Source organism: Podarcis muralis, chromosome 8 (assembly GCF_964188315.1).
Source record: "Podarcis muralis chromosome 8, rPodMur119.hap1.1, whole genome shotgun sequence".
In the NCBI taxonomy this organism is placed as follows: domain Eukaryota; kingdom Metazoa; phylum Chordata; class Lepidosauria; order Squamata; family Lacertidae; genus Podarcis; species Podarcis muralis.
Genome location: NC_135662.1, coordinates 86,436,854 through 86,447,777, shown reverse-complemented (window position 1 = coordinate 86,447,777; position 10,924 = coordinate 86,436,854).

Genomic DNA, 10,924 nt, shown 5'->3' with positions numbered 1-10,924 from the left:
GTGAATATTTCATATCGTTCAATGTTCTGTATAGATTATATAAAGCGTTTATATTGACATCGCATTGTTGTACTTGGTCATTGTGTTGCTTTTGGATATTACTGATATTTGTTAGCAACACAGGGGTTTAACTGTTTCGTTACTTATTGTAGAACCAGCCACTCAAGCAGGTGTGGGAAGCCCCAACCATCAAACTCCCTGAGCAGGTGCAGCAGTTTAGGGCTTGGCTGATGGAAGCTGGCCTTTCCCCCCTGGGCCCTTGTTGTTTCACTCCCTTGTGAGGAAAGTAGGCCCTGCTCTCCCACCATCACCGAAAGGAGAAGAAGTGGCCACACTCTGCACTTAGGGGTGCAGGCCAAGGTCACTGTCACTGGGCGGCTGGGACCCCAACACACCTCATTCTACAATAGCTATCTGACATCACCCCATCTCTGGGTTCCATCCTGCTGCTCTGTGTATGCACAGGACCTTTTACAAGTAAGAATCGTAAAGTGTTTTCTACAATGAGAGTCCTTTAAGAAATGCTAAGCAGTAGCTGGGTAAAGGGAGCTGTGGATTTCTGCGCAAAAGTACAATGTATTATGGGTGGGAGTATTTATTGGGGATGTGCTGTGTCTCTTTTAGTGCAGGGGAGCAAACTGTGCTTGGTCAGTGTGCATTGTTAGCCTCTGCTCTAAAGGTTTGCTTGACTAGGTGTGTTTTGGGATCCATGCAATTAGCAATACTTGGGTTGTACAACAATTTGAATTTACTGATTTACTCCATTTTTATCTTTACCTTTCTCCAAGGAGCTCTTTGGAGTACGATGTTTTTCTTCTCCAAACACCTCATGTTTTAACCTCACACAACTCTGTTAAGGTGATGCCATTTTGATATGTGAGGCAGAAAATCCAAATTACATCTCTCATGGGGGTTAAAATACAATAAACTGAACAACTGGCTACCTTTAGTTTGCTGACACACAAAAGTCTGGTGCCCTAGCTAAGGCCATGTCATTCTGCAGAAGGCTGGGCCTGGCACTGTCTGCTCTTGAGAGAGATTCTTGGGAGAGGGAGCTTGGGTTATCTCTGGAGCACACTTTTCTTTCTCTTAGATTATTTATGGCTCTTCTATCTGAAAAGAGAAGCTAAATATGTGAACCCAAATTAAACTGATGGAATTTTACAAGCTTGTCAGATCTGCCCTCATTTAGCTGGCAAATGTTACTAGATTCTATAAATACATTAGATGAGTTCATAATAACAGCACGAACATCTACATAGTTTTTAAAAGAGCATCGGTTTTTGATACAAGCTGTCCATTAATAAAATTACTAACACCAAAAGGGTGGCATTCTGGAATAATTTCTCTGGGTTAAAATAGTTATGCAACCCAAGGACATCTTAATTTTCTTCCTCGTCCCCTTGCTGTTCGACTTGCATTAACACCTGGTTTGCTCTCCCTCGGTCTATAAAAGTTCAGCCCTCATGTGGCTGCATTCCAAGATGGCACAGATTCCTTGCAGTTCCTAACTGCTTGCCCTATTATGAGAGAGAGTCCAGGCCTGCATGAGAGAAAATTAGTCTGGAGAGAGAAAAGTCCCACTTACTTTAAGTGGAACAAATGTTCAGATTTGCTTGCCTGTAACTTTTGCTCCTCAAGTGGGGCTCTGTGCAGTCCCACTAAGGAAACCCACATGTGAATACCTGTTTTAATTATGAAATTACATTTCCTGCATTTCTGATATGACACCATGGCCCATACTGGACATTTCTACCACACCCCCACCCCACCCCACCCCAAGCCATTTCCCGCCCCCTACTTTTGTTTAACTTAACATCCAGTCTGAAGAGTTTCCCAAAGCTTGCAGAGTATTTTTTGGTTGATCCAAATAAATATATTTTTCTGTTGATTTAAAAAAAAAATCTATCATGTGACTGCAAATATATTTTTGAGTTGACCAATTTACTTTAAAACTTTTCTTCTTGCCTTTTTTATTGTGAAATCATGGATTATTTCCCCAAAGTAAATTTGTCCTGCAAGTTCACGCTTGATAAACAACACAATGAGATCGCTTAATAGCACCTGCAGTTTTTGTTGAAACAGTTTTCAGCTTATTCCACAGTCACTGGCACTGTGCAAAATAAAATAAAATAAGCCATATGCATGTTTCACTGAAAATTAGTTGCATTTTTTTCTAAATATCATTCATATGATATAAAAACAGTATTGTGTTCCATAGTTTTCCCAAAATCATGAAAATAATAGTTCATACAATTTCCCAAAAATATACTTGACATTTTCCTGTTATCCTTTCAAGTACAGTATTTCTTTCAGATTTTTTTTCAGAAGGATCTGCAGGAGATTGAGCAGTAGACATTGAGAAGCTTCTTCTAGCTCCTCAACACTCATTTTGGGGGTGTAAACTACATGATGGGGATGCAAATCTCACCTGGTCATTAGTCCGACCATTTGAGGAGCTGAGTGGGGGCAATAATAACCCACGTCAGCTGGTGAGGAGGGAGCCTGTGTTCTTCAGCCTGCCTGCGGGTGTTTGTCTACGCATAAGGGAGAGTGGGGCGGCCCCCACAGAGGATGGACCAAGGGTGAGTGCAGCCCTCGGTCAGCTGCCCCATCTCCAGTGACATAGGGTTGTGTCTGGTGAAGTCATGCACAGAAATGAATCAGTGGACTTGGCTAACTTAAGTCCAGTGATTTCAATGGGCCCGCTCTGAGTATGACTTAGTCAGTGACAAACAATATTTTTTAGGACTTGGTGGAATGCAAAACAAATATTGTTATTTGAATCATTAACACTTGCGAGAGGCGTGAGCCCTAACTGTGTGTTCGGAGTACTCATGCCGTGTGCAGGCGCTCACGGGAGGGAGTGCAGAGCTGAAGTGCAAGGTGGAAAGTGTGAAATGAGATTTTTAAAAAAAATATTTGCACAAACACAGCTCCCAAATCAAAACTTGGTTGTGCTTTGACTGAATTTCACAAAAATAAATAAAAGGTAAAATATATATTGAATACAGAATAAAGGGGGAAATAAAAAAGAGGTGAAGAAGCCATGAAGAGATAGACACAAGTCAATTAATATATGATGGAGATGGATACGTTTAGGTGAGATATAGAATATGAATGTAAATGAAGAAGAAATAAAGATGTGTTTTTGTGGGTGTGTTTCTGTGTGGGTGTGGGTGGGGGTGTTTGAGTTTTATGTGTATTTGGAATTGTGTATTTGGAATTTTCTAAAATGCAATAAAAATTATTTTTAAAAAGAAAGTGTGAAATGAGGAACCTCCTCCCTGCATGATCTAGAACCCTCCAAACAAACCATGGTCTTGCATGAAACAAGTTATGATCCACAGCAGATGATATAGCACTAAGCTAAGTTCGCCGTTTCTCCAGTGGGCTGGGGGGAGGAGCAAAGTGGTCCAGCTCAGCGTTTTCATGGTAAACTAATCAACTACGGTTTACTGTGACATGCAAACTGGACCACTGTAATGCCACTGTGTTTTTCAAGTAGGTTTTTAGCTAAAAACAAACTTGCTCTGAACTGTAAATCAGTGTGGGACAAACAAATACAGCAGGGGGAACACAACCTTCAGCAATGTGTGGTGGTTTGATGGGAAGGAAGACCGGGTGGAGGTCGTTCGTACTGGAACCAAGGTGTCTTAGGAGTGTGCTCTTATCTTTATTTGCGAAAGGTTGGCTGGCTGCTGGAGTGGTCTAGTAATCCAGACAAATTACTGTCCTTGAATCTTAGTTTTAGGAGTTTTCAGCATTATAATTGGCTGGAAGAATATCATTTTAAAACAGTACCTTTATAAAGAATCAGATTTAACTCACAAACGCACACCAAACTCATTCCATACCACTAGGCTTTGGGATAGTGCTGATCTGGCAGCTCTGCTGAAATATACCTTAGGGAATGGTTTGAATCTCGGGACTCCTGTTACTACAGACAGGAGAAAAATTGCTTTGGGGGCTACTTCCAAAACCTTTTTAAAAAAGAATATTATGTTTATATGACTGCTTGAGTGTAAGAGAGAGATTCAGAGAGGACTTGATGTGTTTTTGCCAAAGCACATTGGCTGCTCCAACAGTTGGTTTAAACTTACAGAAATATGAGAATCCAAATGCTTCATAAAAACAGCACAAGGATGTCTACGGGGTTTCAGGCCTTTGTTTAATTTGGTTTTGGAATGTATTTCTATTCCTGTAGCATGCGTTGGCCTCCAAACATTTGGTTTTGTTTAGTAAGTACAAAGCTGTAAGATTTTCCCCCTACCAGAAGAATTGATCTTTCTCTGAGATCTTAGCAATTTGTGGAGGAACAAGACTCCTTGAAGATTCAGACTTCCATGGCCACATAGGTATGCAATCTGGTTTGTGCAAACTCACATTCCGTAATTACCTCCTTCTTTTTCTTGTTCTAATTACTGGGGGGGGGGATTACATAAACAGCCACTGAGCCCCTCTTAATTTTAGGAAAGTTGGGGGGACTTGTTTGGTCCTCCTTGTGCATAATTAAGATATATCCTTGCATTTTTCTGTGGTGTGCAGGAATGCGAGTGAGAGATTTCTAACTGGCCTGTCTCCTTTACCTGCTATGAAAAAACCGAACATGATTTTGTTCAGTGGTTTTGCCATCACTTTCCCCCCATGCTATGACCAGCTTCTTTCCCTGCATGACAGGACTGGTCAATGAGGAGGCAGTGTGGCTGAATTCTGGCTTTCTGTTCTCGGATTCTAGCAACTGTCCAAAAGGCTGTTTGGCAACTCTATTCACTTAAATATGTCTTTGCAAAACTTATGTAGCACACAGGAGTGCTGGGAAAGAGAACGAATGCCATCCTGGAAATGCCCCCATGTCAAAGAACCAGCTCCAACCTTTCAGGTCATTTAAGAATTCCAAAGTCTCCTCAAAGACATTGCACAGTGAAACATATGGAGCTCAGCTCAGGGTCTATGCAAGAGGATGTTTCCTGCTTAGCGAATCCGTTCAGATTAACTACACAAGAGGAGATCCTTCTCAATCCACACACCTGTTTCCCTAAGATCCTGTAATGAATGATAAGTGCTTGGCACCCATCTCAGGCCTGATTGGACAGCAAGCCATCATTGCTCCTCCTGAAACATGAGACATAAAAATTGGGGGGGGGGGTGTTGTTTTTTAGTTATGCCCTCCCTTGGCCCTGAGGAACTCTGCTTGTTCAACTTCTATGTCCTTTGCACATAAAACGATGCTGCACTTTATTGCAGGCTGCTGAAAGTAACTGAGGAACTGACTGAGTGTGAGGTTAGCTAGAAATCACTTGTTTGTTTTTTTAATCTTTGTGCTGCTTTCTTTTTCTCCTACTTTTATTTAATTAAAAGCTGAAAATAGAAACCTGAAGTTGACAGTTTGCTCGCAGGACTAGGCTTAACCTTGTGTTAGGCTCCTCATATCTGCCTGGTTAGATGAAGGTAGTTTGCTAAGATCTGTCCCTTCTCCCAAGAAAATATTCCATGTTTGGGTTCCCACTTGCCCAGACTGAGGGTATCTAACTTTTAGTATGAATGGTGGAAACTCTTGGTTACTTAAGAAAACAATGCCCAGACTGTCCTACCGCAAGATGGAAGCTCTTGTTTCTTTTGTTACAGCTCCCAATTTATTTTTCTCTCTGAGGAAGTAGCAGCATAATAGTATGCAAAGGCAGGCAGTGGTATTTCCCTGATTCAGCAAATCTCTTTTTTGCTTTTTCAAGAGACAACCCGCCTGTAGCTTGCCTGACTACTTGCTTGAAAAAATCCAGCACTCTCTTAGCAACCTCTCCCCCACACACTGCCTCCCCCCCCCCCCCGCAGCCTGCAAGTGTATGACTGTTCAAGAGCAAGAGCTGTGTTTTGGAACTATTCAGGAATGCCAGCATAGCAACTCCTTGGCTCCAGTGAGTAGAGACCTCTCCACGCTCAGCCCAAGTGCAGCAACTGCAACCAGTTGGGTAGGGGGGCAATGGAAAGATGGAGCAGTAAAAGCAGAGAGGGACGGAGAAATGGCTTGTCGGTGAACGCTATGGTCAAGTATGGTGAGATAGCAGATAGAAGCTCTGGGGGCTTATCCAGTCTTCTGAATAGTACTGACTCATGGCCTCCCTGTTGAGGGATCTGCTCGCAATACGCCTTGGGGGTAGGAACGTCGTCCCCCCCACCCCATTCTGGCTACTTTAAAAGTGACTAAGTCTCTACTAGGTCCCATGCAGGCTTCTGGTTCAACCCAGGGCTGCTGAATGAATTCAGTGGTTGCTTCTCTATTACTGAAAATACAAATCCTTAGGTAAACACACAAGTTCCTTGGTAGAGAGGCAGAAAAAAGGGAAACAGGCTTATTTCAATACATGAGGGCATGTCTTGTTGTCTGGGCAGCCCAGGACTGCCCAGGTTTGCACCCCGGGGAGATCACTTTGTGGTGCAACGCAGCAAGAATAATGTGGGATGCAGCAGTTATGAATTCCCAGTTTCTGCAGCCACAGCAGGCGCTGTGATTCTCCAGCGGTTTGACTTTGCCCCCGAAGGCATTTTCTCTCAAATCGGCTACAAGTGATCGCCAAAGAAGAAAGAAGAGTGAAGAAATCTTTTTGCCCAATGTAGGGCAAGAATCCCCCACAACCCTGAGATTAGAGTCTCGTGCTCTACTGACTGAGCTATCCTGTAGGCTCTTACTTGCCTGTTTAAATTATATATCCTCTTACCACATGTAGGTGTGAATTTGATTTTGCATTATTGATTGCAGAGACAATTTCCTTTTTCTGCTTGCTTGTTTTTTAACCCAAGGGAGACAGCAACAGTTGCTGGCTGCTGATCACAGTGCAATCCTATACACAGCTGCCTGAATATAAGCATTGTATTACTGAGTTTGATGGGGAAACTGCCAGAGAAGGAACATGCCTAATGCAAGATGGAGACATGATTTCCTAATTTTGAGCTGGAAGGTAAAATTAGGCCAGGGAGTCATGTACCGTATTTTTCGCCCCAGAGGGCACACCGCCCCATAAGACGCACCTAGTTTTTGGGGGGGAATAAAGGGGGGAAAATTATTTTCCCCCCCCCCAGGCACGGAGCTGGCACGGGGGAAGCCCAAGCTTCCCCTGACCCCAGCCCCCAGAACAGCCTGCTATCCGCAAGCCTAGGGAGCCGGGCCGGTCTCCCCAGGCTTGCGGAGAGCTGCACGAAATCCGGGCACACTATTCAGCGCGCCGCAGGCTTCGGAATGCAGGCAGCTCTGTGCAACCCTTGGGAGACCGGCACGAAGTTGCGCCGGTCTCCCAAGGGTTGCGCAGAGCTTCCTGAAGCCTGCATTCGCCCCATAGGATGCACACACATTTCCCCTTCATTTTTGGAGGGGGAAAAGTGCGTCCTATAGGGCGAAAAATACGGTATATATTTCAGTACTCCTTTTTGTATTTTTCTTTATTTTCTTTGACAAGATGAAATCATAGGCTTCTATGACATTTATAGGGACAAAGGTCTGGCAGCTATTTTGGAAACTTGGAAAGGCAGAGAATAAACTGAGCTGGGATGGACCTCTCAAAAGTATGAGCAAAATTTGCTAGATGTGAAAGATTGCATTTGACTGGCGAGATAACAAGGAAGTAAAACCATTAAATGATAAAATAGGGCAGTAAAACAATAAAATAAAACAATAAAAGGACAATCAAACTATAAAATGGTGAGATCAGCTGCCTCACCCTGCCTCACAGATCGGTGACCATCTTGAATTGAGAAAGATTGCTGCCAAACAATAATTTTAAAACATTTTTTTTTCTTTACAGAAGGGAATTTTACTTCATGATAGATGTTTTTATCAATGTAAAACAGGCATAGGCAAACTCGGCCCTCCAGATGTTTTTGGCCTACAACTCCCATCATCCCTAGCTAACAGGACCAGTGGTCAGGGATGATGTAGTCCCAAAACATCTGGAGGGCCGAGTTTGCCTATGCCTAATGTAAAACATTTAAGAACAACATTTGAGGCTCGACATTTAACATTATATATTTTGAACTTATGTGGGTTACTGTAGAAATCTGCAGAAGAAAGCTTTATAAGACTAAGTGTCAGCATGTTATATATAAATTGTTAACATGAGAACTGCAACTGCAACATCTCATTAATAATAACCTTCATTTCTTTGAATTAACTAACCAATGCAATTTCCTTGAATTCTGAAAGGATCTAGTTAACAAAAGGAAAAACTGGAGCTATATAATGGATGTGCAAAAAAAAGAAAAGAAAAAAAGTTTAGCAAACAAACAAGAACTGCAAGCTTGTTTTCTCCTGCTCTGGAGGGTTGGACCCGAACCAATGGATTCAAGTTTGAAGAAAGGAAATTCTAACTAAACATCAGGAAGAAACATCCCTCTGAAGGTGGTGGACTCTCCTTCCTTGGAGAGTTTAAAGCAGAGGTTGGATGTCCATCTGTCGTGGATTCTTAAGCTGTAATTCCTGCGTTTCAGTGGGTTGGACTAGATGACCCTTGTTGTACCTTCCTGGCCCTGCTCAGAGTTCAAGGTCACACCCCAGCCAGGCCAGGCCAAAGCCACTTCAAAGGGGGTGGGGTGCTCTGGGACGAGTTCTGAAAGTCAGGTGGGCGTGGGGGGGGGCTGCATGTGGCCCCCTGGCCTGAGGTTCCCCGCTCCTGGGTTAGGTCACCCAGACAAAATTAGTTGGGCTTAAGCCCCAATTTGTTGTGAAAAGTTAGTCACGGCCAATTTATTCTTTCCCATTGATTTCTCCAGGACTCTGATCCAACCTGTGGCCTGTAACGTGCCTATGATGGGAAGTTGTGCATGTCATGGGAAAGCAGTTCTTATGCCACCAGTTTAAAGCTGCGAGGGAAGGATAAAACGTAAGATCAAAGGCTCCATCCCAACTCGGGTGAGGTTGGGAAAATCTGACTGATGTCAAACTTCACCACTATTTCCGCTACCTCCAGATGATCACAAACTCTATTCTGAAGTTGAGGAACGGAAGAGTTGGGGAAAGGGCACTGCAGCAAAGAGAGTGGACACGGAGACCAGGTTGCGTTCTGTTCTAGAAACAGATTGGCTCTGTGTAGGGAAACAGCCATGTACCAGGTAGACCGGGCGGGGCAGGGGGACAATTCCCAGTTCAAGTGCCAGTTTGTGTGTGTGTTTTACATTTACAGGGTCACCTGGCAGAATGCACTTTTTCCTTCCATGGACATGGAAAAAAAGGTTTGTGCTAAGCAGGGGCTAATGGCATGTTGTGTAGCTGCAAAGTGATGAGATCCACTCAGCAGCAGTCTTTTGAATTAGAGGGTGAGCCACAGCATGTAGTAGAGAAGAAGAAAAAATACATGCTGCTTCCCAGACCATGAGAGAGTGTCCACAGCAGTTACAACCACTGAGAGTAACTGCAGTGGCATATAGAGAAGAGTGTACCACTGGGCTAACTATCTGTCTGAAATGGGACTAGTGTTTAGAGAAACTGACAGTGGTTATTTCATTTTTTAAAAACAAAACAACCAGTGGTGGGAATTAGGGCTCTGTAGAGCTTGCATCTTCCCATCTGGAAGCCTTGCTCTTAAATCCCACAATCCTAGGTGGGTTGTGACTAGCACTCAGTGTTTGTGGAAATGCACTCTGCATATGACCAGAGGACCTCTCTTCCTCATATGTCCCAGAGCTAAGGGCTCACGTTTTCTTTCCCGCTGGCTAAATGTAGAGATATACTGGGAGCCTAAGCACGGAAAGTTGCCAAGGAATTGGATGGTTCTATGTGAGCTGCGGAGCTCTTTCAACGGAAGGTTGCAATCCAAGCAGTCTGTGTGGCTCACCTTTAATGCAAGCCGTGTTGTGGTTTAGCCTTTTCTCTTTAATGAAGCTGGAGCAGTTTCAGGCTTGCTACAGAAACAAAAGCCTTTAAGAAAACATATCTGGAAAGGGAGGCCAGAAACGCTGAGAGGAAGCTGGAAAAAGAATGGGCGGCATTTCTTGTTGGACACAGGAATGAGTCACCTGGGAAAAGCAGGAGAAGCCCCAAGGAGAAGCCCCAGAGGCTCACCTGTCTGTCATGCAACTACAGTAAGGGCCAGCTGATATGAAGGCGAGCACTGCAGGAACCCCACGGGCCCTTTCACCAGTCCAAAAAGTGTGTTCTTGGGAGACGGAGCTTTGCAACAGAAAAGGTTGGGGGGGAGGGGGTCAACCCTTTCCCTGCCAGTTACTTTCCCCCTAAAACACGACCGCCTTAAAAGCCCCACATGTTTGTGAGATAAACGCTGGAGGGAGCGCCCTGCTCTGGAACCTCACATGTTTTCAAGTAATAAAAAGTCAGTGCGTCTGAGCATAGCAGGAGTGCCTTGCCTTGAGCATTGTATAATCCCAACCTAGCTTTCACTACCTGGCCCTGCAGTGGGTTTCTGGGGGGCAGGCAGAGAGCGAAATGTCCAACACCCCTCAAAACCCCACACATCTCCGTTTAGAAGTTAAGGACGGCTCCCCGCGCCCCGCCCGGAGCAGCAGCTCCACTGCCTTCGACTTAATGAGAGACGCGCGTGCCCGGGAAGGACCCGAGGAAGCCCCACCGCGGAGCCATCTTCCTGCCTTGCGCAATAAAGGCGCTCTCCGCCGCTGGAATTGCTTGCACGGCTGGCTGCCGGCGCCATGGATTCGCAGAAACCCCGGGACTTCCCAGCATCGCTGTGTGCGCGCGCGCGCGCCCGTGGGCGAGGGAGAGCTGGGTCACTGGGTCTGTTTTGCAACATTATTCAGTGGCCATCCAGGGGAACCAGCTTTCCTTACGATGCGGCAGGCAGGCATCCTACCTTGCGTGCGCGCATAGGCGCGCCGCCTCCCGGCCCGGGCAGCCGCTGCGCGTCGCCGCCTGCTTTGCTCGCTCCTTGCTCAGCCCGTTACGGCGCGCAGAGCCCCCTGGTGG